The sequence below is a fragment of the Ovis canadensis genome, chromosome 1, assembly GCF_042477335.2.
Source record: "Ovis canadensis isolate MfBH-ARS-UI-01 breed Bighorn chromosome 1, ARS-UI_OviCan_v2, whole genome shotgun sequence".
NCBI classification, from domain to species: domain Eukaryota; kingdom Metazoa; phylum Chordata; class Mammalia; order Artiodactyla; family Bovidae; genus Ovis; species Ovis canadensis.
Window position 1 is genome coordinate 36,627,385 of NC_091245.1, and position 8,895 is coordinate 36,636,279.

Below are 8,895 nucleotides of genomic sequence, written 5' to 3' on the forward strand. Positions count from 1 at the left end.
CTTACCTAGGATATTTCCAGAAGACCACACAAGAAACTGATAGCACTAGCTACACCTGAAGAGGGGTTCTAGGTGATTAAGGGTAGAGGTGAGAGGAAAACCCCTCACATATATCTTATGCTACTTTTGCAAATTAAAGCATGTGAATATATTACCTTACCATAATCATACATTGAATTAAAAATTTAAAATACAGCATTTGGAATTATCCAAGACTCTAGGCTTACTCAGTTGTCCTTACAAATGCGGATTGTCAGGACACTGAAAGGTCTATGGTCAGCCCTCTACTGACACGGTCTCTCCTGCCACAGTGTCACTACTGCAGGCTCGGCCTGTAAGACCTGACAGACACTGGTCCATCGCCAGCCCACATCACCTCCCAGGGCAGAAGTCGTCACAATTGCTTAGACTCTTAGGTTGACCAAGATCACATGCCCAGGTGCCCCGTTTTATTCATTTATTTTAAAATATTTACAAGTGCCCATGAAGTATCCACTGTATGGTCCACACAAAGGGGACACAGTAGCTCATATTTGTGGTTGAGGAAGACAGATAACAAGCAAATGAACAAAATATCTAGAGAGAACAAGTCAGGTGGCAATATGCACAAGGAAGAGAAATAAGTCAAGGTGTAAGGAGAAAATTTCAAGGTGGAGGTAGTGAGGGAGAGTCATGGCTATTTCAAGGGTGGCTTACAGAAGGCCTCACAGGTGAAGTGGTACCTCGGATCAGAATGAAACAAAAAGACAAGCATGGAGAATATATGGAAGATAGAGAAGTTGAGGCAGAGGGAACAGCAAATCCAAAAGCCTTGAAATCAGAGCCTGCCTGCCATAGTGAGAAACATCACAGAGGCCAGCGTGGCTACAGCTCCAGGGACCAAATCAGGAAGAGAGCAGATAAGAAAGGAGAGGGAAGCAGGGCCCAGATCACACAGGGCCTCGGAGGCCATGTAAAGACTTCCACTCCTACTCTTCACAACATGGAAAACCAGTAGAGGGTGTGGGGGAGAATCAAGAGATTATTTTTGACCTGTTACGTGGAAATGTCAGGGTGGATACAAGTCTGGGCTTTATAAAGGAGAAAGAGTCTGGGTATATGAATCTGGGAGTCACTGAGCTTCATTTTGCTCCAAGTCAGTTACTCTTTGGGGTCTTTGGGGTCTTTGATGTCCTTTCTCATCAGTACCTCTTGGTCAGGCCCATCCTAGACTTATTTCAGTCAGGTTCCCCACCTTCTTCTCATCATGTGAAGCAAGTGCTTGGGTATTTTACTCCTCCGTCTCAGTAGGCAAACTGATCTCTCCCCACCTGGAGACTCCATATGTCAAAGGATCCAAGAGGCATAGCTTTTGCTAAGTCACACACATTTGCTCACATGCATTCAAGTGCCAGTTATGCTCTTCTGCTAGGACCATAGGTGCATACTCTCCTTAAGTTTTACATTTCCTTAATCAAGAGGGGCCATTTAATTGAATCTCCTCTGAACTAAAAAGGGCTACTATGTCCACTTGTACAGATACCTTAATATCACTGAAAGCATTTCATTATGCCTTACTAAGGTTCCCATGACTTTTCTATGACCTTCACTAACTTTGTAGACTTCTAAAACATTTTTAAATCTTTGTCTATTCTCCCTCTACTAACATCTGGATTATCCATCAGCTCTTGTTTAAAAATATATGCCACCCAACCTTTAAATCCCTGGAATCAAGGCACAGCCTTCTCACTAGTGAATGACCTTGAGAAAGTCACTTCATTTCTATAAGCTTCAGTTTCCTTAGTTTATAATCAACTCCTGTCTCTAAGAACAGAATAATTATTTTGTTTATATTTTTCTGTAGTTTGCTACTTAAATTTATGAGGATAAAGATGATACTTGTATAGTGATCCCCTAGTGAACTAGGGGATCTTCATACTCTTTGCAGGGCAAGGAGGAAAAAGATTACAAGTGAAGATGAGACATGTGAACAGAATTCCTAGCGTGCATCAGTATAAAGAATATATATATTATGATTTTTTATTATTATCCTGAATTGGCTATTAATTAACTAGCTGTGTGAGCTTGGGAAAATTTACATATTCTCCCTGAGACACTGATCGCTAGTCTGTGAAATGCAGGCAAAAATAATTCTATTCCTGAAATTGTTATAAGGAATATTCAAATATATAAATTTCTTACTTAAATAAGAAATATTTAAATAAGTCTAAGTACTATGTCTGATATCTTGACAGTGACAGAACACTTCATATACTTGATGATACCATCCTCATCACTGTCAGGGAGAAGGGTCAGCTGGAGCAGGACAATGGAAGATCCAGGGAAGAACTGAGCACCAGGTGAAGGCAAACCAAAATTCCGATACAGAGAGTCCTCAGTTTTTAGAAGTTATGCAGAAGAAGACAGAAGCAGTGGAGATTCAAACTTGAAATAGCAATATTTCACTCTGGACAAAATGTAAACAAATATGTATTGAGTTTTTTGTTCCCATGGATGGAGAAGCCTGGTGGGCTATAGTCCATGGGGTCACAGAGAGTCGGACATGACTGAGCGACTTCACTTTTCACTGTTGTTTGTTCCAGGGGGGTAGTAGACCATAATGATCAAGAAGTTGGATTTTGTACAAAAACAGACATGGTTTCAATCTTGACTCTGGAACACTGGCTCTGGAAACTCCATTCCCCAAATCTCAATTCCTCATCCACAGAGAAAAGGTAAAAGTGATAGAATTTGGCCACCCATGGATCCCAGTGACATCATCCTCATTGAGACACAGAGCACCATAAGGAAAAGAACTCAGAGCCTGAAGACAGATTTGGCTTGAATCCTAACTTAGATATTTACTATGTGATTTTGGATAAGTTTTTTGATCTTTCCAAGCCTGAGTTTCCTAAGCTATAAACTGGGGAAAATAACCACTTCTGACTGAAATACAGCAAGCAAAACACTATTGCAATGATGGGCACACAGTATGTGCTCAAAGCGGTGATTACTATTATCATTATGACAGCTCTTTACCAGGAACTGTACCTCATGTTGGGGATTCAGTGTGGACAAGAATATATTTCATACTATGTACAACATGACACCTTTCAGCTATTTGAAGACAGGTGCTATGTTCCTCTGTGTCATATCCATGCCTGTCTTCTCAGGTTTCTTAGCTATTTCTCACAGCACAAGATTTCCCCACGCAATCCTCTCATCTCTGGCCTTCGCTTGCTTTGCTTGGTGAGTGTTTCGTTTTTGTTTTTGTCAATGCCCATTCAGAATATGGTACCCACAATGGAGACACCATCCAGCCATGGAATTCCACTGTCAACCTGAGGATCACAGGAGGAGAATTTGGCTACCCTCTACTCTAGCTAATTAAGCCACACTTTTCTGCCAGTTTTTCTGTTTTTACAGTCATGGTAAAATGACTCTAAATGACAGTCACAATGAAAACTGCAATGGAGCTACTGAACTCATGAGCTTAGCAAGAGTACCTGAGAAAGTCTTAAGTTGTTTTAAACAAACTTACATGTAAAGAAGGGGCTTCCCCGATAGCTCAGTGGGTGAAGAATCCAGCTGCAATTGCAGAAGACACAGGTTCTATCCCTGGGTCAGGAAGATCCCTTGGAGAAGGGAATGGAAATCCATTACAGTATTCTTGCCTGGGGAATCCCACAGACAGGGAGCCTGTTGGGCTATAGTCCATGGGTCGAAAAGAGTCAGACAGGACTGAGTGAGTGCACACACAAGTGTAAAGAAGCATATATCCTATATGAAGATTCGAAATAAAATCAGAATGTATCTACTTTACCCCTTATCCTTTAAATAGTAAGGGTGGCCCTAATTTAGTACCACTGAGAAGATGAGTATTTCAATCTAGCAGGGAGAAAACAAAACCTTTAACATTACTAAGAATAGAAATACTTAACTAAGAAATCAGCTTTGAGTGTATTTTAAAAGTAGACTCCCTAGTAAAGTTGATAAGATCTTTATTATTAATGTCAAATATCCTTTATCCCAGCTCATAAATCCTCCCAGAGAAATGGAAAAGAATAGAGGTAGAACAGATTCATACCCTCCTCCTAAGACAGAGTCTTCTACTGGTGCCTCCAGGTAACCTAAAGAGTCAGCAAAAGCTTTAAGACAGTCAACAGGTAGTTCCTGCAATCTAGGAATGTAAACAACCACTTTTCAAATTAGAAAAAAAAAAAAAAGAGTCCTAAAGTATAGATCCTAGTCTCCGAACATTCATGAGGACACCTTTCTACTCATTGATTTATGTGCCTAGGCCTGAGTATCAGAGGCCTTAGAAATCACAGCTGGATGAAAGAGATGAGCTTAGCATGAACGTCATATTTTGTTTTATAAAAGGAGCTCAAGCATCACGGTTTGAATGGCTCGGCACCTCTTTAATCAAACCAGGGCTTCTCAGGCCAGGGCTTTGTAAGTGAGCTAATTAGCAATGTGCCAGAGACTTACCTGGTTAATCAAATGATTAATCACTCCATAGATTTCATTTCTCTTATTTCCTGGCTGTCTTTGGCTCTTCTATTTGGGTTTTTTTGTATTTGGGGGGAGAATTAGCATTTTAATAGCTGGCAGTCACCATTCAGGGTAAAAACTGGCATTGTCCCATTTTAACCATTTTTTGTACAAATAAAAATGAGACAGAGGGGATTCTTTCCCAGAAGTAGAAAAAGAATAGTCTTTGAATATGGCTTGACCACAAAATGTTAAACCATTTCTGAGGAAACATGGTGTTTAGGAAGAAGAGGATTTGAAGCACTGTGGAAGGTTTGAGCAATTCTTTACACGAGCAATCTTGTCTGGAGAATTACATGACCACCATTCATGTAATGATTTAATGTTATTCTTAAAGTTTAGATATCTAAACCATTAAGGAGCTCATTATCTTTTTCAAAGTTAATATTATAATGGCCCAATTTCAATTCAATGTCTTAAAGTAGTTGTCAGTCATAAAAAGATATAAATAGCTAAGAACTATAAGAAATTCATCAATTACCAGCAATTCCTTCATTACATCACTCCAGTCACCCTGAAAATCAGCCTCCCCACTCAGTCCATATGATCCTTCAGCCCATCTCCCATGACCTTGTGGATCTTCACCAAGAACCATGTGAAAGCATCCTCTGATGACCCCAATGATGTTTCAAATGGATGACAATAACATCATTATACATTTGTTAACAATTCCTTGTGTTTGAATTTCCATTTAATTTTCTTCCATTGCCACATGTGTCAAATTTCCATGAGAAGTACAGAGAATATGATCCAATAAATATTTTCCTTTTTCAAAGGCCAGTGTAAGTGGATCTTGAAGGTAGATGTGAATGATCCAAAAGGATAATGGGCCTCCATCCGGTTAGGCTGGTGATTCTCAGTTCTTTAGAATGAGGCTCATGTCTATGTGACATTTTCAAACTGCATTCTTTGCCTCTTTAAATGTCCTGATCTTTTGCCACAATGAACCACTGTTTCTTATGGAAGATGGTCAAACACTTCAGAGTAGGTGTGTAAGTAATATGTGTGTGGTTGGTATGTACTTGTTTCTGTGTGTGTGTGGTATGTATTTCAGTCAAGAAAGAGCTGACAACTGTAACATTAGTAGGTGTAATGTTATTACCAAACATTACTAGGTACACTAAAAAGCAAACATAAGTTGTAAGAAATGGAATATTCCTGTAACTTTAGAGCAAAATGGAGAAAACATGGAAGGAATGAGAATCCAACTGGAGGGATCACATTTCTTTCATTGTTTCTTTATTAACTATTGCCCCCCAAATAATCAGAAGTCTATAATAAAGGTAAAAATTAGTTCCTGAGACAAAAGCTTTGATTATTGAGAAGGCTCATAAAATAAAGGATTCTTCAACAAAAGTCTCTAATTTAAAGGACTCTTTGATGACTGGAAAACAGAATCATCAAAAGAGAATTCAAGATAAAGACTAAGTTTTCACCTTATTCCCTGGACAGTTAGCCCATCCAAATAGAGGACCTAGTTGAAGTAATGCTTCCAGTTCCGGGCGTATCCCAAAGCCAGGAGTAACCCAAGAAATGCTGACAATCAGGTCAAATTTTTAGTTTCCCCTCCTTCAGTTTTACTCATTTCCAATCAGTTATCCATTTCAGCCTCCAAAATGATCTTTCTAAAACACAATCTAACCTGTCTTTACAATCGATTCAAACTGTCTTGGACAGTTTACAAGGTTGTACATGATCTTCCCCATCACCCTCTTCAGCCTTGTCTCCATAATTCCTCCATGCACTCTCTCTGCTTCTGGGTCATATTGACCTGAATAACCAAACGTTTTGTGACTTTTGCCACCATTAGGCCAGCACTAACCGCTTTCATGACTTCTTCAAGTAACTTCTGGAAGACCATAGGGAGATCTCAGTCCTGAACAAACCCACCCATGCAGAGTTAACCCACCCAAGGCAAATCCATGTTCATTGCTACTCTGTGCCACCCAACCAAGCTCTAGACCCAGGTCAATGGCTGTTTTACCTCCATTCTGCCAAGGCTCAAATCTCAATGACCACGAAATTTCAACATGCCAAAGTTTCAGTACAATTTCATGGTCAAAAGGAGAATATTTCTATTCCATTTGTATAAATCTCCAGGAATGAAGGGATGAGAGGTGGTACCAAAATGTTTAAAATGTTTAAATGCAGAGGTTTAAACAAAGTTGTCATTTCTATTTTTATATATGGCCACTCTGTGCTCCCAAGACAGCCTTTACAAGATAGGAGACAAATCCAAATGACAAATACTGTTCTGTATTCAGAACTCTCTCTCTCTCTTTCTCTCTCTCTCTCTCTCTCTCTCTGACCTGTGAAGGAAGAGCTTTAGATGGGATTCCTTCTTGGTAGAGGATAATTTTTTTCCTCGAGAATCTGCCATGCCTCCCTAAAACCTGAGGTCACTAGATTGGTTCTCCAGACATGCTGAGATGTGTCTGTCTGGATCCCACAAGTGGAAACATGATTTATTTCACAGGAGAATTCTCAATATCCCCTAAAAGAGAGTTCCATCAGGTCTCAATCTGCAGTTTTCCAGACACCCTCAGACATGTCTAGATCCATGGGTAGACGTAGCTAGTGCTCAGGCCAAGACCCAGCTACACCTTAATTTATGGGTGAGGTGGGAGAAAAAGTATCTGTGGAAAAGGAGGTATTTGAGCCATATTTTGAAAGCAGAGAAGGATTTATGGAAACACTGCAGCAAATGATTCATGAAGAGAAAGCAGAACCATTATAAAGGCCAAATATCAAAATAATCCACTTTACACAAATTTTGCTAAGCTGTCCAGAGAAGGACATACTGACATTCTTTGAGATCATACCGACTCACAGTGACAACTCAATAAATATTGTTGAATGAATAAATGAATGAATGAGTAAATTGTTTCATTTACTTTAAGCAAATTAAGTTTGGCTCTGAGCCCCTACTTGCCACAGGCAGGGAAGATTCCATTTCAGTCAGTTTTGAGGGTGATTTCCTTCCCTGCCTAGGGTTTTGAAAACAGTCTTGGCAGTATATATGGTATGCACAAAGTGAGGGACTGCTACATGGCGTTCACTCTCCTTACAATTACATGCATCCTGTATATGACATTGCCAGGCAGACAGTCCTCTATCATTTGGCAGGTGGTGGTGCTTCAGGTGAGCTCAGAGATGCTTTCCCAGCAGAGCTCTCCAACCAACACAAGCCCAGCCACAGATCCAATACCTGCTTCAAAAGCCTCAGTGTTAGCGATCCTCTCATAGCCATCTTCCCTTATTTGGTGCTTCATCTGTATAGATCGTGGATTTCTGTCACTCACAGAAGCACCCCAAGTGCTAACTAACCCTGTCTCAATCAGAAAAGGGAAACTCGCCCTTTCCCTTCTAAATAAACCCCCTTTTGTTTCTTGAATCACAGCACCAGTCTCTATTCATGAGTTCATAAGCCTAAATAGAATAATGAGTGCTTCATAATTTCTGCTTTCAACCCTGACATATAAAAATATTAACAATCTCTTAGACAAGGAATGGGCTTCCCAGGTAGCACTAGTAGTAAAGAACCCTCCTGTCAATACAGGAGACATAAGAGACGTGGGTTTGATCCCTGGGTTGGGAAGATCCCCTGGAGGAGGCCATGGCAACCCCCTGTAGTATTCTTGCCTGGAGAAACCCATGGGCAGAGGAGCCTGGTGGACTAGAGTTGATAGGGTCACAAAGAGTATGACATGACTGAAGCAACTTAGTAGGCAAACAAGGAATGCAAATTCAGATCAGAGCTTGGGCTCTTATATAAGGTACCTTGCTCTTTCAAGTCTGGAGAGATAACAGCCAGAAAAAAATACCAACATCATGTTGCAGTGTACTATTTTCCCCCCAGGATCATTCTAGTTCCCATGATACTGTGGATAATTATGTCTTGCAAAGAACTCTGAATCCAGAGTCAGAAGACTCCACCTTCTGGACTCGTTGCAGCTCATCATGGCTTCATTTTCTCTTGTGTAAAAATTGTCCCATTGACCTCCCCAAACCACAGAAAGATCAAGTGAAACAGGAATTCTTCAAATCCTAAGAGCTGGACAAAGAGTGCTTACTAGTGCGGATCAGGTCAAAAGTCAGCAGAAACCTAGATTAGTTGCGCCTGCTCCCCGCGACTGTGAAAAAAAAGAGTCCTCAGAGTTGAAGTGACCCTCGTGGCCTCAGAACAGGTGACCCCTCTTCTCACAGGTGAGTTCTACTGTTTCATAATCCTGGAGGGAGGACGAGCCCTAGCGGCAATGCACAAGAAACACCAGCCAGAAATGTGATCCTTGGGCCGCTTTGGAGCAGGAAAGCAGGTCTATCACCTGTGCGATGTTTACTGTGGGCCCCGAGGCCTGAAAG